The sequence below is a fragment of the Triticum urartu genome, chromosome 6A (genome assembly GCF_056163025.1).
Source record: "Triticum urartu cultivar PI428250 chromosome 6A, HENAU_Tu73, whole genome shotgun sequence".
NCBI classification, from domain to species: Eukaryota; Viridiplantae; Streptophyta; class Magnoliopsida; order Poales; family Poaceae; genus Triticum; species Triticum urartu.
In genome coordinates this window covers 269940506-269963926 of record NC_141878.1, presented here as the reverse complement: position 1 = coordinate 269963926, position 23421 = coordinate 269940506, and the positions used below count along the sequence as shown (strand labels likewise).

General features: G+C 45.1%; 1 pseudogene; it reads right to left on the bottom strand.

Moving 5' to 3' along the window:
• The window catches only part of LOC147964977 (uncharacterized), a 46184-nt pseudogene extending 24888 nt beyond the window's left edge, over positions 1–21296 (bottom strand).
• Positions 21297–23421: the final 2125 nt, after the last annotated feature.

The window sequence follows — 23421 nt, the reverse complement described above, 5'->3', positions numbered from 1 at the left end:
AGAATCGTTACCAAGAAACAAAAGTACCTGATAATTCAATTGGCATGCGCGAGCTCTAGTAATTGGTCCAGTATGTATAGCAGCAGGGGTTGTGGGTGTAACAATGGTATTGATGTCCTCATCATCCTCCCCTTCTTGAAATGAAGTCGTCCTCGACGAAAGTTCATCGTCCTCACCCAAATAAGGCTTCAAATCTGCAATGTTAAAAGTGGGACTAACCCCAAAATCTGCAGGCAACTCAAGTTTATATGCATTATCATTTATTTTCTCTAACACCTTAAAAGTACCATCAGCACGTGACATTAGCTTTGATTTGCGCAAATTAGGAAATCTATCCTTATGCAAATGTAACCAAACAAGATCTCTAGGTGCAAACACAACATGTTTTCTACCCTTATCTCCAACAAGTTTATATTTAGCATTCATACTCTCAATGTTTTCCTTAGTTAACTCATGCATTTTTAAAATCAATTCAGCACGTTCTTTAGCATCAAAATTAACTTTCTCCGAAGATCGAAGAGGCAACAAATCAATAGGTGCACGAGGTAGGAAACCATACACAATTTCAAAAGGGCACATCTTAGTAGTAGAATGCAATGAACGATTATAAGAAAATTCAATATGAGGCAAGCATTCTTCCCATATTTTCTTGTTATTCTTCAAAACAGCCCTAAGCATAGTAGACAATGTTCTATTGACTACTTCAATTTGTCCATCAGTTTGGGGGTGACAAGTAGTACTAAAAGGCAGTTTAGTCCCCAACTTAGCCCATAAACATCTCCAAAAGTGGCTAAGAAATTTAGTATCACGATCTGAAACAGTAGTATTTGGCACACCATGCAAGCGAATAATTTCACGAAAGAACAAATCAGCAACATTAACATCATCATCGTATTTATGACATGGTATAAAGTGTGCCATTTTTGAGAATCTATCCACGACAACAAAAATGCTATCCCTCCCCTTGTTTGTTCGAGGTAAACCTAAAACAAAGTCCATAGATATATCCTCCCAAGGAACACTAGGTATAGGCAAAGGCATATATAAACCATGAGGATTGAGTCATGACTTAGCTTTTTGACATGTAGTGCAGCGAGCAACAAAATGCTCAACATCCCATCTCATCTTTGGCCAAAAGAAATGTGTTGCAAGTATATCCTCCGTCTTCTTGATGCCAAAGTGTCCCATTAATCCTCCTCCATGCTCCTCCTGCAACAACAAAAGACGAACGGAGCTAGCTGGAATGCATAGCTTGTTAGCACGAAACACAAATCCATCATTAAGAACGAACTTGTTCCAAGTTCTTCCTTCCTTGCAATTCTGCAATACATCTTTAAATTCAGCATCATGCACATATTGATCTTTGATGGTTTCCAAACCAAATATTTTAAAGTCGAGTTGTGAAAGCATAGTATAATGACGAGACAATGCATCAACAATAACATTTTCTTTACCCTTCTTGTGTTTAATGATATAAGGGAAAGTCTCAATGAATTCAACCCATTTAGCATGTCTACGGTTCAGTTTTGCTTGACTTTTAATGTGTTTAAAAGATTCATGATCAGAATGTATAACAAATTCCTTGGGCCATAAATAATGTTGCCATGTTTCTAAGGTCCGAACAAGAGCATATAATTCTTTATCATAAGTAGAATAGTTCAGACTAGGCCCACTCATTTTTTCAGAAAAGTATGCAATAGGCTTGCCATCTTGTAATAACACACCTCCTAACCCAATTCCACTAGCTATAAATCAATATGTCATCAAAGTAAACTACCACAAATCGTCCAATGAAAACACGTAAAACTTCGTTCATTAATCTCATGAAAGTACTAGGTGCATTAGTTAACCCAAAAGGCATGACTAACCACTCATATAATCCAAACTTAGTTTTAAATGATGTTTTCCATTCATCTCCCAATTTCATACGAATTTGATGGTATCCACTACGCAAATCAACTTTGGAGAATATTGTAGAGCCACTCAATTCATCAAGCATATCATATAGCCTAGGAATAGGATGACGATAACGAATAGTAATATAATTAATTCCTCTACAATCAACACACATACGCGACGTACCATCCTTTTTCGGCACTATAATGATAGGAACAACACAAGGACTAAGGGATTCGCGTATATAACCTTTGTCGAGCAGTTCTTGTACTTGACGCATAATCTCCTTCGTCTCCTCTAGATTGGTACGGTATGGTGCACGGTTGGGTAATGATGCACCGGGAATTAATTCAATTTGATGCTCAATTGCTCAAATAGGTGGTAATCCCGGTGGCACGTCTTGTGGAAAGACATCAGCGAACTCCTGCAAAATGTTAGTGACAGTAGGAGGCAAAGAGGAAGGCACGTCCTCGAATGAAAATAATGCCTCTTTGCACATAAAAGCATAGCAAATAGATTTGCTAAAATCTAGATCATCAATATCAGATTTGGTGGCAAGTAAACATGCATTTTCAATTTAATTTCAGAAACAACACTAGATGGTTTATTATTAGGCTTCATTTGTTGCTCAAATTCTTTTGCCACAATCTGATTTTCACTCTTATTTTTCTCCTGTTTTGCTTTATTAGCTCTATTAATATCATCTTTCAAAATGGAATCAGGAGTCATAGGAAGCAAAGTAATATTATTATCCTTATGAACACGAGTATACTGATTGTTTCTACCATGGTGTACAGAATTTTTATCAAATTGCCATGGTCTACCACGTAATAATGAACATGCTTGCATAGGTACCACATCACAATCAACATAATCAGCATATGTAGAGATACTAAAATGCACATGAACAGTACGTGTGACCTTAACCTTGCCGCTGTTGTTGAACCATTGGATGTAGTAAGGATGTGGATGTGGTCTTGTGGTGAGAGATAGCTTCTCCACCATCTACATGCTAGCCAAGTTATTGCACCTCCCTCCATCTATGATGATGCGAACAGAACGTTCCTTCACAACTCCCTTTGTATGGAACAAATTATGCCTCTGATTTTGCTCAGCTTGTGTAACCTGCACACTCAAAACACGTTGAGTAACTAAACATTCATACCTGTCAGCATCTTCAGCAGCCATGTATTGCGTCTTATGATCAGAATCCTCTCCAGCATGTTCTTCATGTGTAATAAGAGCCAAAGTCTCGTCATCATAGTCACTAGCGGACTCATACCCACAATCCTCAGTAACAATCATCACCTGCTGAGATTTGCATTCTCTCGCAAAATGTCCTCTTCCCTTACAACGATGACAAATAATATCACCTGTTTGCCCTGTTGATGCCATGGAAGAAGAAAAACTATGTGCAGGCCCAGCAGGTGTGCTCTTGGTAGATAGTGGTGGTTGTGGTTGCTTTCTTGTATCACGACTGGAGGTGGCACCTGATGGAGGTGCTGGTGCAGTGGAAATAGAGGATGCACGTGGTGTCCATGATGAAGATCGACCTGCAGAAAAGTTAGTTCGCGCCAATGCCTATTGATCCTGCACTTCATGTTCAGCTTTACAAGCAAGATGGAGTAAGCGAGTGATATTAGTATACTCCTTATACTCTAGAATGGTCTGAATCTCTCTATTTAATCCACCCATAAAACGTGCAAGCATAGCTTCATTCTCCTCAACAATACCACATCTAATCATGCCAGTTTGTAATTCCTGATAATATTCTTCTAGAAAAATTTTCCTTGTCTTAAACGCTGCAATTTTTTAAGTAATTCACGTTGATAATATGGTGGAACCCAACGAGTACGCATAGCAGTTTTCAAAGCAGCCCAAGTAGCTGGAATAGGATATAATCTACAATGTTCAGACCACCAAACACATGCAAAGCTAGTGAAAGCATAAACAGCAGCAGGAACACGTCTCTCCTCAGGATATTGTAAACATGTAAATCGTTGGTCAGATTCTAACTCCCATGTAAGATATATATCAGGAATATATCTACCCTCAAATGGTGGAATGTTCCATTTCAGTTTAGGGAGATGGTAATGATCACGTACCCGAGGTGGTTGTGCAGCCCTACCATTGCGATGATATGCATGAGGACGACCTGGTGGCGATGGTGCTGGTGGTTGCACGTAGTTCTGATTTTGATCAACCTCATCCTCGTAATGGTCCTCCACATCTACAATAATAGCAGGAGCTACAGAAGCATCAACAGCGGCACCAGAATTTTGACCAGGCTCAAGGGGAATGCGCAGTGCCCGTCCCACTTGATTTGGAAGGCGTTGTTGTTGTTGTTGTTGTAGAGGTGCGTTAGGTGCATCCGGTGGTGGTGGTGGAAGACGCGCGAGAAATTCATTAAACTTGTTATCGAGCTTTGTTTCGAACGTCTTCTCCATGCCATCTATCTTCTCAATGGCCTCGTCAAATCTGTTTAGCACATCTTGCACCTGTCCACTCATCATTTCCTGAAATTTATCATGTAGCTCTTTGTTCGTCATGTTCTCCCAATCTGTCTCATCGGCTTGTAATCCTGCCATGGATAGCAGCAATAGAAACACACAAGAATATAATCCTACAGACTACTAGGAAGTGGTGGTGGTGGTGGTGTATCACAAATCCGGCAAGCGAATCTCAAATTCTTACCAATTCTTACCCAGCAGCAGGTGGTGATCGGCAACCGTCGTAGTCAAAACTCTCAAAGCTTGGATAGAGCGATTACCAGGGAGAGTCAAACGCACGATGTAGATGTATGTGGAGCTAGGAAGGCTTATAATATGGTAGCAAAAAGGGTCAGCAATAATCAATTCAGAGATGCATAGTTGAATAAACGCTCAACAACGGTACTCTGCTGGTCCTAGGCTAGACCGTGCTAGAGACGCGAGCCTAGAACACTAACAAAATCACGGCGCTGCACCTAAACAAGGGAGGAGCACTCTCTGAATTTTTTTCCTTTTTTTTGCACTTTTTTTCCTTTTTTTGCTCCGCAACAAATTTTTTCGAAAAAGTATACAAATGGTCTAAAAACTGCCTAGCCAAAATATTCCAGACTTAGTTTTTTTTAGTTTGGAACTATTTTTCTTCTGCGGGTAGCACGAAAGTTCAGGAGTCCGACTCTGTCACGAATCGACGTATCAAGTGATCTGGAACTCGAAAAAAAAGCAATAAATACTGGACTCGGACTAGGACTGGTGGCGGAGATGAATCTGGTGGAACTCAGACTGGTGGCGGCGATGAATCTGGTGGAAATCGGACTGGTGATGGATATATGTTGCAGGTGAACTCGGATTGGCGTGATGGTGGCGGATATGGACTCGGATTGGTGGTGAATATGTGGTGGTGGTGGTAGATGGCAGCGACGATGAAGTTGGTGTGGTGGTGGTATATGGCAGCAGCGATGATGATGATGCGGTGGTGGTGATATATGGCAGCGGCGACGTGATAGTCTGTGAACAGAACTCGAAACTCTAAAGGACTAGATGCTAAGACCAGCAACTTGACACGATGATGCAACCGCAAATTCAACAAAGAAAATACAGAAAAGATTATGCAAAGGCTTAGATTGGTTCAGATAGGAAGAACTAACCCTAATTTTTTTGGCTTTTTCATGGACTATAGGTATGAAGAATAGACTCGATATGAACTACGAAAAACAGTAAAATCTCACCGAGCAACCTAGAAATCTGATACCACTTGATAGAGGCAAAGGTGTCCCGTCTTTCGATGAGATAGTGGCTATGGTTTTAGAGGAAGTCAACTTTGACGATCCGACTACGAATGTGCAAGGACGTCGCGCCTTAGCAATCGCTAAACCAACTCCGAGGGGTTATTGACCACGCCGGAGCACGATCAACCTGACCACGAGGGCCTGTTTCCTGCGAGCAAACAAAGAACAAGCAAGAAACTGAGATTGCAATCTGGATATTGCGAATATAAGATGAAAGCTTTATTGATCAAGGTGGGGTTCTGTGACGTCTTGGTCTGGTCGCTGGACATAAACAAAGTACGCGAAGTTGCAACTATGGCGAACTTTTAATCTAAACAAAACCCGAAGTCTAAACGACACCCTAAGGGCTGTATATATGGAGGAAGAGGGGGGAATTTCGTGGCCGAGGAGGGGTCCGAAACCAACCCTAACTCTTGTTTCCCCACACATACGGACTCTAAAAGCAGCCTATACTAAAGTATTTCGAAAATACATGGGCCTGGCCCAATAATAAGGTGACGCGGCACCTAAAATAGCCTCTGGACGAAATTTATGAAGTGGCATCTTGTATATTTCATCCAAGGCTTCATGCACTCCTTATGGTGGCTTCAAAGTCCTAAAATCATTACTTGTAACTCCGTTCTTGATCCCCTTGCGCATGCCATCATCTCCATGCTTGAACTTGCTCCAAAGTTCATCTTTCTTGTCCAAGATAGGACCTTCATTCGTAAGCAAAACAAATGTATCCAATTTAGGCAGCATCATATTCTCATGAACATTAGAATCGTTACCAAGAAACCAAAGTACCTGATAATTCAATTGGCGTGCGCGAGCTCTAGTAATTGGTCCAGTGTGTATAGCAGCAGGGGCTGTGGGTGTAACAATGGTATTGATGTCCTCATCAAGATCTAACTTTTTTTGTGGCTTTTTTTGGGACAATATGTAAGAAAATAAATCTAATCTAGGAAAAACTGGAAATTCTCACCGAGCAACCTGAAAACTGATATCACTTGATAGAGGCGAGGGTCCCGATCTTTCGATGAGATGATAACTATCGATTTGGTGGAGATGACTTTGACGATCCGACTAAAAATGTGCACGATGTTGCGCCTTAGCAATCGCTAAACCAATCTCCTGAGGTTACAGGCGATGCCGAAAGCACGGTCAGTATGACCATGAAGGTCTATTCCTGCAGGCAATCGAAGAACGAGCAAGAATATGATAAAGCAATCTGAATATTGCGAATATAGATGAAGTATTGATAAAGGTGGGGATCTGAAAGCGGTCTTGGTCTGGTTGTTGGACACAAACGAAGTACACGAAGTTGCAATGGCTAACTTTTAACTAAACAAATCCCAAGGAAAAAGCTACTAGATGGATGTACTTCTATAGGAGCAAGGAGTAGCGGCGAAGGAGGTGGGAGGACGTCCCAAGGCAGCCTAAAACTAACCCTAGGTCATACAAGGCTCATGGGCCCAAGTGGAGGTGGTGCAACACCTTTGGACTTGTTGTTTGACTCGAATTCCGCTGCGGCGTCAGATTGTTTTGTCGATATCTTAATGCTCCGGATGAATTTGAAGCTGATTCCAATTCGGTTGGAAAGATCACGAAATCTACTTTCCAACAAAAAAAGAATCACCCAATTCCGAGTCCGTATGAAAAAGTTGTTGACGTTTTGAGTCAGGTATGTCTGTGCTGTCCGAATATGAATCCAGAACGTGAGAGACTTGGACTCTATCTTCTCTTGGCCCAAAAGTGACGTGAGAGGACTTTTTGAATAGAACCTAAACTTCTCCTTTTCCCGTATCTTCATATGTGGATTGTACAAATGTCCCATACACCTGCAATTAGACAAAACACAAAAGTGTGTGAAGTATTTTTGTTCTGGATAACATAAATAGATTATTGAATAGTTTGCACTAGAAATCACCTGACAAATATGCATGTATGAAATATTTTTGGTCATATCCAAGGTAGTCATGTCCTCATCATCCAAATACTCGAATGCTGGCATGTCAAGGAGATACTCTTGCATCATGTCATCATAAAGTTTTAGTAAATGCATCATGGTATAGAAGATTAAACTTTCATTGGGGATTCTTTTGCTTGACTCTTCAGTATGAATCATGTAAGAAGTTTTAATGTGGAGCTTGACCTAGATGAGGCTTAAGATGGCCACCAAGGAGGGGGCCATGACTGAAACTATATAAAGCGATAAATACGTATGAAAACAATAGAAGGTGCATAAGCTAAATAATCAATTTAAGAGGGGAGAGTGTAGCGACCGGATTTTTGGGATATTAATTTCCCAGAAAATGGCCCTTGTGCTCACCAGCCCCAGGATTACTGTTAGCTGATGAGACACCAACTTGATACAGAAACTCCCAGCAAAATACAAAATGTGTAGTACAAGACCATTTTGGCCAATGAGTACAACAAATGGTTTCTAGTGGTTGACGGCGGAAGCGGTTTGCGGTTCATCAGTGTCTATGGGACTCCATTTCCCACAGGAACAGCTGACCTGGATAACTCCTATCTTTGCGAGGCTGCTATCACCATTGCGTAGGTTCCAGGGCTGTCATTGCAACGCTCCTCTCCATGCAAGAAATCTGGCCAAGACAATAGCCAGGGACACGCCAGTGAGTACTTTGAATGTACTTGCAAACATTATGAACACGGGTATAATATAACAAATGATAATCATGCTATGAAATATTCTATGATCACAACATCAGTCACAAGATAACAATTCATGATGCACGCAAGAAGGTTATTCATATACCACATGAATATGCAATAAGGGAGTAGAAATAGAATGCACCGATCGGGTGTCTGAAGCGACGCCTCGAAAGGATAATAATATAAAGCATGCCTCAGTCGGGCGTCTGAGCGACACCACATAAAGGGATTATAAATAAAAGAAATAACAAGCATACAACAGTCGGGCGTCTGTGCGACACCACATAAAGGGCTTATAAATAATTTAAATAACAAGCATGCCACAGTCGGGCATCTGAGTGACACCACATAAAGGGCTTATAAATAATTTAAATAACAAGCATGCCACAGTCGAGCGTTTGAGCGACACTACATAAAGGGCTTATAAGAGAATAATCACAGTGAATATCCAGGAGGTAGGACCGTCCCAGGGATATTCAATATTTCAAGTAATGTAAATGGTTAGTTCATAATAATAGTAATCATAATCATCATGAGTCACAAGTCATGATCCATGTTCTGGTTTAGCAATTTTTCCTCGGAAGGCCGACACTAAGACCGACACTTGATCCATCCCAGACTGTAGTCCTTAACCATGGACACGGCTATTCGAATAGATATAATCTCTGCAGAGGGTGTACTCTTTACCCACGAGTAACGGATTCCTTTAGTCCATTGGGACTAATTCCGTCTACGGTCTTTTAATTGAAAACACACCTGACCGCACACGCCAGCCTAACTTACCGGTGTCTGGAATCACCCACGACACCCGTTAAGCGAAACTCTAAGTGGGGAGGCTACAACCTCAATTAGCATGGGATCACAAAATTTATAATGCGCGCAAACTAGGGGAGCTACCCCCTCGGCTCCAACCAGAAACACCCATGCCCCCGGACCAGGTGGCATGCCTACCGGATGCAGCCGGTATCTTCCACCATGGCCTCTCTGTACGGTGTGTGCTAGGAAGGGGTTGACAACTTACTGAACCGTACCCTACCTATGGCAGGGACAAGTGGTAGTACGAAACAAGTATGGGGGTTACTGGAACAAGACTCGATCTATGGTCGACTTAGGAGGTTAAAGCATTTCCTGCATGATAAGCATAAGAAATATATTTCACACCAATCAGACAGAATCACCACTCATCATACCTCACCATGCCTTACCGGACATAACCGTCTCGACGAAGAATTAGAGACCATCTCGTGTCTACCCAAGACAGAGACTTTCCCAGATTCCTTCCGGTAGGCATGAAAGGCATACGAGGGTGATTACTATCAGAAGCATATCAAAATCCCAATAGCAAGGAATCATCATTATGCACTCATGAATATGATCATCGCACCACATAAAATACCGAATACTTCGCGTCGAGGTGGTGTCGTATTTGTATCAAACAACACACAACAATATTATGCCAGGGTTCAGAATGCTTGCCTTCAAGAGTATCCAAGTGGGGGTGCACTTTTAAAAAGTTGATTCCCTCTCCAAAAATCCTATTTAAGAAAATTTCAAATTAACACATAGTTTCAAAACAGTACAAAAAAGTTGTCCGGAATTTTTTCAAATAAATATGAAAATAAACTACACAAAATTTGAGAAACATCAGAAAAAGAATCAAATCAATTGGACTTATATTTACAAAGTTACAGCCAGTCAAAGTTTAGTCAAAATCTGTTTTTAAATAAAAATCAGAAAAAGAAAACGGTTCGGGGAGTAATACGTTTTCGAACAGGAGGAGACGTACTCTGGGTTTTACGCTTCCACTAAAGCCAGCGTGGGTCGTCGCTCGGTCACTGACAGTGGGTCCATCGGGCCCACTGGTCAGGTTTGACCAGTCGCCCGCGCCTTCTTTCTCCTCTAGCCGAGCAGAGGCGGAGCTCCGGCGATTGCCGCCGACGAACGGTGGCTCCCCACGGGAATCCGACGGCAGGGATGGATCCGCCAGTCCAGGACGGTCCTTCCAGTGGTCGAGAGGGTCGTGTGGACAAAGGGGGTCGCCGACGGCGAGCTCCGCGGTGGACGGTGGCCTCTGGTGGATTGGGGTCTCGGGCTACGGTGGCTCCCGATCGTGTTTGAGAGGTGGGGTGGCTCCTCACGGTCAAGGGGAGGAGGATGGGAGTTAGGGGCCTCGGTGTTGGCCGGATTTTACCGGAACGTGGCGGCGGCCGGGCCTGCTGGAGATGGAAGAGATGATGGCCTCTGGCCAACTGAGGAGGAGGGCGGGCTTCCTACTACTCGAACAGGGTTGCTGACGAGCCTAGGCGTGATTGGAAGGGCTATTTATAGCCCGGGGAGGTCGGTCCCCGCGGCTGCGGATAAGAACGTCGGCGAACCGCCATTCTATTGCCAGCAGAGCGACGTGGCAGCGACGGGCGCTAGCGGACAGACTCGTGGATGAGCTCGGGCTGTTCAGGGGCGAGATGGCGCGCTGGAGTGGCTCGGGCGGCACCGTCCATGGCAGGAGCCTGCTACGGACGCCGGCGTGCCACCAAGGGAGCTCTGATGGCGGCGCTGTAGGGCGCCAGGGGTGGCTTGGAGGGTTCTGGCGAGCGGGAGAGGACAGGGCGTGCCCCTGCGAGCGAGCAAAGGCCAGGGCGCGGAGGTAAGCGAACGCGGCGGCTCGGTTGCGCGCGCGTGCAAAACATGCGCTCTGGGCGCGCCCAGAGCACGCACTCCAGGTGCTCGACGAAATGCCAACGTGTGTTAGAGGGCTCGAATGAGGCTGGTAGTTAACAGGCTAGGTTAGAGGTAGCTAGGAGCTTAGTGGACAAGGTTGTCGGGTCAGGGGATAAAGTTCATAATGCAAACTAAAAACTATGTCAAATCTGTCCATGAACCCAAGATGCTCGACGGAATGCCATGGGCATCTAGGCATCTCTTTGGGTGGCCAAAATCTCCAGATCAGAGTCTATTTAGATGATAAAGTGGGTGGCAAGGTTAGTTTGATGAAAACAAAAACTCCCTAGTGCAAGTTTTTGATAAAACCAAATCTGGACAGGAAATAAAGGGCATTATTGCATGGACCAAAAATATTCAAATGGTTCCTAAATCCTGGACTTAAGGGTTTGGTAGGGTGTACTTCAAGCAGGACAAATCCTAAGGCAACAAGAGCAATATAAAATATGGTTGCAGTATAAATCACCAAACAGGACAAGAATGAAGATGAGGATGGTTTGCTCAAATTTTTCAAAGAACGCCAATGGGTTTTCACATAAAGTTGAATTATACACTACTACTAACATCCCCAAATTTTGGTGGAATTTACAAAGAAATATTTAAATAGGTTGTAGTGCAAATTACAAACTGGACCAGATTTGAAAACTTAGGGTAGGGCTCAAAATTTCCAAATGACTAAAAGAGATTTCGCATAAAAGTGATGTGGGAACATCACATGAGATCCCCAAATTTTGGTGGGGATTTTAAAGAAGAATTTGAAAGGGTTGTAGTGCAAATGGAACCATAAAACTTATGAAAAATCATTTTTTAAGAAATAAAGCTCAGGGAAAATAATTGTAGAAATAATTCCACTGATAGAAGAAATGTTCTTGGGAAGATATACAAGTCCAACAATATTTTTGAAAGGTTTTCACTTGGGGTAAAAACTCCACAATTAGGAGAAAAGAGTGCATCTGAATTAAAAGAAAATCCAGAAAATAAAATTTTAATTTACCATGGTAAAGTTTTAATTAATAAATCATGGTTAAATTTTTGGGGTGTTACAACACTACCCCCCTTAAGAAAAATCTCATCCTCGAGATTTGCTAAGGGCTGTTTTGAAAAGAATTACTCCTACAATCTCAATGTAATATCACAAAAATAACCATCCTACACATGCAATAAAATGTGGCTATAGTGAGTGGGCAATTAAGTGGTGTAAAACTACAGTGTGGAATACTGGCGCTGCGTGAAAAAATCCATGGTTGGGGGAAAACGAGAAATTCCTACTTTTGGTTACAGTAAATTTAGAATAGATCTCTAAATTTCGAAAATACGTTGGTCGTACTCGAGAGCACAGTGCTCTCTCTGGCTGACAGATGGACCCAGGGCCCACTGTCAGTCTCTTCTTCTACCTGTGGCTCTCTCTTCTTCCTCTCTCTCGTGCGCTTTCCCGCGCTTTCTCGACCGGCGATGTCTAGCGCATAGGGCATCTAGGCCATACTGCGGTAGTGTGTGGCACGCTAGCTGCTGGTGCAGCGTGCACTCACCTCGTGGGCCAGTGCACTGTCGGCACTGCTCGCGGATTCGCCTCCGAACACCGGCGATCGAGCGACGAGCGGCGCTGCTGGACTTCGCCCACCGTACACCGATCTTGAGTTATAAAATGACCGAGGTGCTCCTTTCTTCTTCCTCACACCTGGCCTCGCTTCTCCTTCTCCTTCTTTCTCCTCCATTTCTATTTGCAGGAGCTCGAGACGAGGCTCTAATGGCGGAGGTGATGCCGGACTGGTACATGATCCTGATGTGCGGAGAGTTGGTGGCATTGCTGGGGTTCTCCATGCTCTTGTGCACGATGATCCTCGATGATCGTCGTGATGCTACTGCTCGAGTGTTAGCTCTCCACGGTGGCGGTGATCATGAGGATTAAGAGCGGTGTTGGGTGCTAACTGTTGTCAGTGTGCTGGAGGCAACTTGCACCCGAACAATTACCCACAAATCTCTTCTTCGGAGACTGTGGTGTGCTAGGGGGGTGATCAGTTAGGTGCAAAATATGCACGTGGATTTGCAATTAGTGCAAGGGGTCGAGTCGTTGTGGTTGTGAGTCTGCTGTCGTGGTGCTGCGTGAATAAAAATCTATGTCGTGAAGAGATATACGCTGCAACAACTCAGGGAAAAAAATCTCACTTCAGAATTTACCGAGAGCGAAAATAGTTAATAAAATTAACAGCAGTAAAAACTACTCTCATTAATTGAAACCAAATATTTAATTCATCGCACAAATTTAGGATATCACGCATAAGTTGCAACACATAAATAAAAGTCGTGGAACAATAAACATAACAGTGACGTCTATAATGAAAACGGTAAATATACAGGGTCCTCAGAAAATATCTCTGGTACTGGGGCACACTCTTCTTCTATTGGGGGAAGCGGATTGACTAGTCGGTGAATGCGTCTCTCTTGGTCGAGACTCAGTGGTCTTCCAATAGCGATATGAGGATTTAAATTAGCGAGGCTCTGGAGATAACCCATTACCCGCTGGGTCAAATGCTCTTGAGCGATGAGATACTGGGCAAGGTTGGCCAGCACTGGGTCTCTCTCAATTCGTCCACCGGGAAAAGATGCTACTTCTTCGGGTGCTGCACGACTCAGGAAGTAATAATACCCCCGTTCACTGGCATAGGGTACCGCGAATCGAAGGCGAGCAAGTGCTTCGTAGGCAGCAGCTTCTATGGCCATTTGCGGAGTCGGCATAGATTTTCCCACGAAGGAGACTTCCGTTGGGTCTTGGTTTGGGTTTGCGGGAGGAATGTGTACCACTGCCCAATATTTCGAGGTGGAAGGGGTGATCCTCGATTTGAGCAACTCGTACTGGGGTGGATGGGTAGAACTCATTGTACTGCAGGTAAAGTCCCACAATATTTTAACTAAAGTACCTGGGGTTGCATCTGGAGTTCTCAGATAAATACTAGGGCTCGGCATGGCAAGGAAATGTCTGTGAGGGTTGTGCACAAGGTGAGGGGTACTTGGCAAGGTCACGAGGTGGCCTTTTATATAGCATCTGGGCTGGGTCATTTATCGATGTGAGGGGGGTAACTAGCTTGTCGGTTCTGCTCTATGGGGTTGGGGTCAATGCCACAGATACACATATCTCACAAAAGTGATGTATTATTGTGGGTCTCGTCGGGGTGGTTTTCGGTACCTACGCCCAGAATTACAAAATGCAACCGTACGCCAACATACTTATGCATGGCTACTATTTAAAATAGGGGCGCACAAGCAGACAGTATTTAATTATGGGGATACAAGATCACACAATTACAGGGCGTGGGCATACTAAGACTTGGTACTACTCGAGTGACTTAGTCTACCTCGTTTATATCTAAGCGGGCGGGCCTTGTGGACGTCGAGGCTTCTCCACGGGTTTCTTCATCGGGGTTAGCTAGATGGAATTGAGGGGCTGCAGGGTCGGGGTAGCGATGATGACTATCGCGGGGGTTGTTGGCCACAATCCCATTGGAGTGTGTTCCCAAAAGGTGACGAAGCACTTCTGGGGACACCAAGGCATTTTGGTCGACGGCTGGGGCAGACCTCAAGGACTCGATCGGTTGTCCGAACAGCACGATTGGGTTGTCGGTGTCGGGCTCATCTTCTCTTCTTGCCAGGGCTCGGCGGACCAGTTCTCCATGGGCTGCGATCAGATCAAGGGTGATTTGATCGAACAGTTCCTCTAGTGCACTTACATAGCGCACCAGATGCAACAATGCAGGATCCGTCTTGTGGTCTCCGTTGGCAACCTGGGGTGGCCTACCATACCCGTCACGGCTGGGGTAGTAGTAGAACAAGCGACAGTTGACTTTGGGTGATAAGTGCCGGAGTTGAACTATAGCCTCTCGAGCAGCTAGTTGGATGGCTTGTGGCTCAAAGGAAGTTGTCCTTCCGGTGAACCTGTAGGGGCATTCTGGCGATAGACCCCTACCATAGACGTGCACAGTGGCCCAGAATTGACGGCTCTCACCGCTCATGCGCCCTCGGTACACAACATACTCTGGGGGCTCTTCTAATGCAAAGGCACGGTGGGTGAGGTTTGCTAGCACTGTCACAAAACCTCCAAGGTTGGCTGATGTGGTCTCATTGTGAACAATGGGTCTAGGCATTATAGATCGGTTTGGGGTAGAGGCTGTGTTGTGCTGGGTTGAGGCTAGCGTGCCCTTTTTATAGAAAGAGGGGACGGAGTCTTCCTTCGCACGCTTGCGAATGAGACTTTTTAGGTGTCGGTCACTGGCGCGTGATCGACAGGCTAGGCTAATAGGTTGGGCACCAACTGCCAAAAGGTGTCGAGGTCACTGTGTGGCTGTCTTACACGAGAAGCTTGGCCGGGGTTAGGTTAAAGTCTGGTGGGTTGGTTAACCTAGGTTTTTTCGACCTGGCTAAGATAGGATTAGCCAATGGTCAGCCTGGCTCTGATACCAAGGTTGTAGCGACCTGATTTTTGGGATATTAATTTCCCAAAAAAATGGCCCTTGTGCTCACCAGCCCCAGGATTACTGCTAGCTGATGAGACACCAACTTGATACAGAAACTCCAAGCAAAATACAAAATGTGTAGTACAAGACCATTCTGGCCTATGAGTACAACAAATGGTTTCTAGTGGTTGACGGCGGAAGCGGTTTGCGGTTCATCAGCGTCTATGGGACTCCATTTCCCACAGGAACAGCTGACATGTATAACTCCTATCTTCGCGAGGCTGCTATCACCATTGCGTAGGTTCCGGGGTTGTCATCGCAACGCTCCTCTCCATGCAAGAAATCTGGCCAAGACAATAGCCAGGGACACGCTAGTGAGTACTTTGAATGTACTCACAAACATTATGAACATGGGTATAATATAACAAATGATAATCGTGCTCTGAAATATTCTATGATCACAACGTCAGTCACAAGATAACAATTCATGATGCACGCAAGCAGGTTATTCATATACCACATGAATATGCAATAAGGGAGTAGAAAGAGAATGCACCGATCGGGCGTCTGAGCGACACCACATAAAGGGCTTATAAATAAAAGAAATAACAAGCATGCCACAGTCGGGCGTCTGTGCGACACCACATAAAGGGCTTACAAATAATTTAAATAACAAGCATGCCACAGTCGGGCGTCTGACCGACACCACATAAAGGGCTTATAAATAATTTAAATAACAAGCATGCCACAGTCGGGTGTCTGAGCGACAGCACATAAAGGGCTTATAAGTAATTCAAATAACAAGCATGCCACGGTCGGGCGTCTGAGCGACACCACATAAAGGGCTTATAAGAGAATAATCACAGTGAATATCCAGGAGGTAGGACCGTCCTAGGGATATTCAATATTTCAAGTAATGTAAATGGTTAGTTCATAATTATAGTAATCGTAATCATCATGAGTCACAAGTCATGATCCATGATCCGGTTTAGCAATTTTTCCTCCGAAGGCCGACACTAAGACCGACACTTGACCCATCCCAAACTGTAGTCCTTAACCATGGACACGGCTATTCGAATAGATATAATCTCTGCAGAGGGTGTACTCTTTACCCACGAGTAACGGAATCCTTTAGTCCATCGGGACTAATTCCGTCTACGGTCTTTTAATTGAAAACACACCTGACCGCACACACCATCCTAACTTACCGGTGTATGGAATCACCCACAACACCCGTTAAGCGAAACTCTAAGTGGGGATGCTACAACCTCGATTAGCATGGGATCACAAAATTTATAACGCGCGCAAACTAGGGGAGCTACCCCCTCGGCACCAACCGGAAACACCCATGCCCCCGGACTAGGTGGCATGCCTACCGGATACAGCCGGTATCTTCCACCATGGCCTCTCTGTACGGTGTGTGCTAGGAAGGGGTTGACAACTTACCGAACCGTACCCTACCTATGGCAAGGACAAGTGGTAGTACGAAACAAGTATGGGGATTACTGGAACAAGACTCGATCTATGGTCGACCCAGGAGGAAAGCATTTCCTGCATGATAAGCATAAGAAATATATTTCACACCAATCAGACAGAATCACCACTCATCATACCTCACCATGACTTACCGGACATAACCGTCTCGACGAAGAATTAGAGACTAGCTCATGTCTACCCAAGACAGAGACTTTCCCGGATTCCTTCCGGTAGGCATGAAAGGCATACGAGGGTAATTACTATCAGAAGCATATCAAAATCCCAATAGCAAGGAATCATCATTATGCACTCATGAATATGATCATTGCACCACATAAAATACCGAATACTTCGCGTCAAGGTGTTGTCGTATTTGTATCAAACAACACACAACAATATTATGCCAGGGTTCAGAATGCTTGCCTTCAAGAGTATGCAAGCGGGGGTGCACTTTTCGAAAGTTGCTTCCCTCTCCAAAAATCCTATTTAAGAAAATTTCAAATTAACACATAGTTTCAAAACAGTACAAAAAGGTTGTTTCTAAAATTTTCAAAAAAATATGAAAATAAACTAGACAGAATGTGAGAAACAACAGAAAAATAATCAAATCAATTGGACTTATATTTACAAAGTTACAGCCAGTCAAAGTTTAGTCAAAATCTGTTTTAAATAAAAATCAGAAAAAAAACGGTTCGGGGAGTAATACGTTTTCGAACAGGAGGAAACGTACTCTGGGTTTTACGCTTCCACTAAAGCCAGCGTGGGTCGTCGCTGGGTAACTGTCAGTGGGTCCATCGGGCCCACTGGTCAGGTCTGACCAGTCGCCCGCGCCTTCTTTCTCCTGTAGCCGAGCAGAGGCGGAGCTCCGGCGATTGTCGCCGACAAACGGTGGCTCCCCAAGGGAATCCGCCAGTCTAGGGCGGTCCTCCTAGTGGTCAAGAGGGTCGTGGGGACAAAGGGGGCCGCCGGCGGCGAGCTCCACGGCGGATGGTGGCCTCTGGTGGATTGGTGTCTCGGGCTACGGTGGCTCTTGATCGTGTTTGACAGGTGGGGTGGATCCGCACGGTCGAGGGGAGGAGGATGGGAGTTAGGGGCCTCGGTCTTGGCCAGATTTTACCGGAACGTGGCGGCGGCCGGGCCTGCTGGAGATGGAAGAGATGATGGCCTCTGGCCAACTGGCGAGGAGGGGGGGCTTCCTACTACTCGAGCAGGGTTGCTGACGAGCCTAGGCGTGATCGGAAGGGCTATTTATAGCCCGGGGAGGTCGGTCCCCGCGGCTGCGGATAAGAACGTCGGCGAACCGCCGTTCTATTGCCAGCAGAGCAACGTGGCGGCGACGGGCGCTAGCGGACGGACTCGTGGATGAGCTCAGGCTGTTCAGGGGCGAGATGGCGCGCTGGAGTGGCTCGGGCGGCACCGTCCATGGCAGGAGCCTGCTACGGACGCCGGCGTGCCACCAAGGGAGCTCTGACGGTGGCGCTGTAGGCCGCCAGGGGTGGCGAGCGGGTGAGGACAGGGCGTGGCCCTGCGGGCGAGCAAAGGCCAGGGCGCGGGGGTAAGCAAATGCGGCGGCGCGGTTGCACGCGCGCGTGCAAAACGTGCGCTCTGGGCGAGCCCAGAGCACGCACGCCAGGTGCTCGACGAAATGCCAACGTGTGTTAGAGGGCTCGAATGAGGCTGGTAGTTAACAGGTCTAGGTTAGAGGTAGCTAGGAGCTTAGTGGACAAGGTTGTCGGGTCAGGGGATCAATCATAATGCAAACTAAAAACTATGTCAAATCTGTCCATGAACCCAAGGTGCTCGACAGAATGCCATGGGCATCTAGGCATCTCTTTGGGTGGCCAAAATCTCCAGATCAGAGTCCCTTTAGATGATAAAGAGGGTGGCAAGGTTAGTTTGATGAAAACAAAAACTCCCTAGTGCAAGTTTTTGAGAAAACCAAATCTGGACAGGAAATAAAGGGCATTATTGCATGGACCAAAAATATTCAAATGGTTCCCAAATCTTGGACTTGAGGGTTTGGTAGGGTGTACTTCAAGCAGGACAAATCCTAAGGCAACAAGAGCAAGATAAAATATGGTTGCAGTATAAATCACCAAACTGGACCAGAATGAAGATGAGGATGGTTTGCTCAAATTTTTCAAAGAACGCCAATGGGTTTTCACATAAAGTTGAATTATACACTACTACTAACATCCCCAAATTTTGGTGGAATTTACACAGAAATATTTAAATAGGTTGTAGTGCAAATTACAAAGTGGACCAGATTTGAAAACTTGGGGTAGGGCTCAAAATTTCCAAATGACTAAAAGAGATTTTTGCATAAAAGTGATGTGGGAACATCACATGACATCCCCAAATTTTGGTGGGGATTTTAAAGAAGTATTTGAAAGGGTTGTAGTGCAAATGGAACCCTAAAACTTATGAAAAATCATTTTTAAAGAAATAAAGCTCAGGGGAAATAATTGTAGAAATAATTCCACTAATAGAAGAAATGTTCTTGGGAAGATATACAAGTCCAACAATATTTTTGAAAGGTTTTCACTTGGGGTGAAAACTCCACAATTAGGAGAAAATAGTGGTTCTGAATTAAAAGAAAATCCAGAAAATAAAAATTTAATTTACCATGGTAAAATTTTAATTAATAAATCATGGTTAAATTTTTGGGATGTTACAGAGAGCTTGCATACCGAGGTGAGTAGCAAGAAACATGTTAACCAATGAAGCCAATGCGAGCAGCAAGAGAACTATGAGGGAATAGATGAAATCATTTGATTTTGCTGGATCAACAAACTGAAGAAGAAAGTATGTTTAGGATGATAGGAGATCTATATTTGCTTAAACCCTGTGTACTTATTTCGTAGCGATGCATAACCTATTGTCATAATATGACAAGAAAACTGAAAGATTCATGGACAAAAACCCCAGGTGATGGATCATATGAAACATTAACATAAAAAGTAACGCCAGAAGGAATGTGAAATATCTTCTGAAGTTTCCTTCATTATGTTCTACCATGTATTTGACTTGCTCTCTACTCTCCATAGTTCTTTTGTAAGGAACAAATACTAAAACTTATATAATAGGTAAATAAAGCACAATTTTGTAAGTCAAATTAAATTTAAAAAATAGCATTCGATATGACTAACGGTATATGACCAAACCCAACAAATTTGCATATGACTAACTATATATATGAACAAAGCCAACAACTGCACATCACTAACTGAGGTTCATTGATAGGACTACTGAACAATGAAGTCGGTGCAACAAACCCTGGTCTGTTGCCCAGATTGTGCACAGGCACGGGAGCGAGGTTAAACCACTAGCCCAAGTCAGAATACAAGAAACCCAGAGATTCGAAGGACCAAAATGTAGATCAGAGGGACCGAGAATGAGCCAAGGAAGCAGGATATCGACAACAGAAAAGGCCCCCTTCCCGGGCAGGCGAGCCTGGCAAGGGGCGAGGCCACCCCCAGAAGCAGATGACCAAGGCGCCCCGGCAGGGCCTGCCGGGGCTCATGGAGGCAAAATGATGTAGGGTAGGAACCCTATGGGCCGATCTTTCATGAAAGGAGCGGATCCCAAAGAGAAACACGAAGAACACGAGGGAAAACACGAGAGAAACACTCAAACCTCCAAGAACAAGTCACACATACGCTAGATCCTCGGATACATAGAACGATACACGAATCCACGGACAACTAAGGATGATACAAAAGGGTAGCCGGTTCTTCTCCGTGAGGAGGTCTTGAATCCACAAAGGTATCTTCCCGTAAAGGGGTCTTGAATCCAAAGTGGATCTTCTCCGTAGAGGGGCCGCGGTCTCTCTCGTGGAGTAGATCCGATATGGATGAGCAATGCTCTATCTCTCAAATGAGCTAAACCAATGCTAACCCTAGAAAGTTGTACGGGATAGAGTATTTATTGTCTAGATAACGAAAGGGTACACGGGCCTTGGCCCAAGTGACTGCGCGCAGGCAGGGCCGGTAGTACCGGTCAAGGGGGCGGTTGTTCCATTGGGAGCTCATGCATGGTGGAAGTACCGGTCCTGGAAGGCGGTAGTTCCGCTGGGAGGTCTGGCGCTGGCTTGCGAAGATGGACGTCGAAGGGGCCAGCGGTTGTACTGGTTGTCGTGGCGGCAGTACCGGTCTTTTGGTAGTTACCGGTAAATCCGGTGTAGTGCCGGCCTTGCACAGCTCGATCACAGAAGGTAGACTGGTTGTTGGGCGGTAGTCAGCCGGTTGTTCCGCCCGGGCGGTGGTCGGGCGGTTGTTCCGGTCCTTCAGGGCTGGGCAGAATGTCTCCATGCTCTTGATGTCCATCTTGCACCATTCCATCTCCTTGGTTGCTTACATGGTACCTAAGCACACAAAGCAACTCTGATTGAGGAAGTAGCCATGTCTCACATGGGTCAAAGGGAAGTTCAACAAGGAGAGAGTTAACTTCGTTCTCGATGGCTCTCGCACGGGCTCTTGTCATGGGTCCAAGTGGTGTCGTGGGAGATGTAGGTAGGTCCATGGGGATGGCCTTGGGACGCTCCGCATCATCTCCCCTCCCTTGGGGAAGATCCATCCTCGGATCAAATTCTTCATCACCATGGAAGGGAGAAAGATCTTTGACGTTGAAGATGTCGCTCACATTGTACTTGTCGCGCGGGAGGTTGATCTTGTAAGCGTTGTCGTTGTAGCATGCAAGCACCTTGAAGGGTCCATCCGCTCGTGGCCGAAGCTTGGACTTGCGTTCTTGTAGAAAGCGGTCCTTGCGAAGGTGTAGCCACACGAGATCACCAGTGTTGAAGACCATAGGTTGCTTGTTGACGTTGAGCTTGGTCGCAAGGCGTTGTACTTGGCGCCCGATGGTGTTTCTTGTATCTTCATGCACCTTCTTGATATGGGTCACTCGTGCACTTGCGTCCAAATTGATTCGCTCTTGGAGTGGTAGAGGTAGAATGTCCAATGGTGACAAAGGGTTGAATCCGTAGACGACCTCGAAAGGGGACTTGCCGGTTGTTGAGTGTCTTGCTCGGTTGTAGGCGAACTCGGCGATGGGTAGGCACTCCTCCCACTCCTTGATGTTATTCTTGATGAGTACTTGAAGTAGAGCGGAGAGTGTGCGGTTTGTCACCTCCGTTTGGCTGTCGGTTTGAGGATGGTATGCCGTGGAGAAGAGTAGCTTGATTCCGAGCTTGGCGCATAGGGTCTTCCAAAAGTAGCTAAGGAACTTGATGTCGCGGTCCGAGACGATAGTCTTTGGCACACCATGTAGACGCAATATTTCCCTACAAAAGAGATTAGCCACATGTGAAGCATCGTCTATCTTGTTACAAGGAATAAAGTGTGCCATTTTCGAGAAACGGTCCACAACGACAAATATGGAATCTTTCCCATTGCGAGTCCTAGGCAAACCAAGTACGAAGTCCATGCTAATGTCTTCCCAAGGTTGGTATGGAATTGGTAAAGGCATATAGAGACCATGAGATTGAGCTTTGGACTTAGCTTTGTGACATGTAGAACACCGGTTGGTGAAGCGATTGACGTCCTGAAACATCTTTGGCCAAAATTAGCTCTTTGAGAGCGTGGCGAACGTCTTGTCGCGTCCGAAGTGTCCCATTAAACCGCCTCCATGAGATTCCAGCAAAAGCAACAAAGGAAGCGAGGACTCGGGAATGCAAAGTTTGTTAGCTCTCATAAGGTAGCCATATTTGATGTAATAGTGTTCCCAAGATGTATTCGACAAACACTTGGCATAAGGAATGGCAAAAGTCGTATCATGCTCATATAAGTCTTTGATATGCTCGAAGCCAATGGCATCTAACTCAAGTTGCGTGACAAGCATGCAAATGCGGGAAAGCGCATCCGCCACAACATTTTCTTTACCCTTAATGTACTTGATGACATAAGGAAAAGACTCAATAAATTCACTCCATTTAGCATGACGCTTGTTCAACTTTGTCTGTCCCTTAAGATACTTGAGAGTCTCATGATCGGTATGAATGATAAACTCATGGGGACGAAGGTAGTGTTCCCATTCATGCAAAACGTGGACTAAAGCATATAGCTCTTTGTCATACATGGGGTAATTGAGTTGCACTCCGGAAAGTTTCTCACTAAAGTAAGCTACGGGGCGCTTCTCTTGCGTTAACACACCTCCTATGCCATTACCACTAGCATCACAATGAATTTCAAAGGGTTTGTCGAAGTTGGGTAAAGAAAGCACGGGAGCATGAGTAAGCAAATTCTTAAGCTCATTGAATGCGGTATCTTGGGATGGTCCCCAAATAAAAGGCGCATTCTTCTTGCTCAAAGCATGCAAAGGCGAAGCAATGGTGCTAAAATCCTTTACAAAGCGATGATAGAAGCCCGCAAGGCCAAGGAAACTACGCACTTGATGCAAGTTGGTTGGTTGCGGCCAAGTCTTAATAATATTGATCTTGGACTCATCTACATG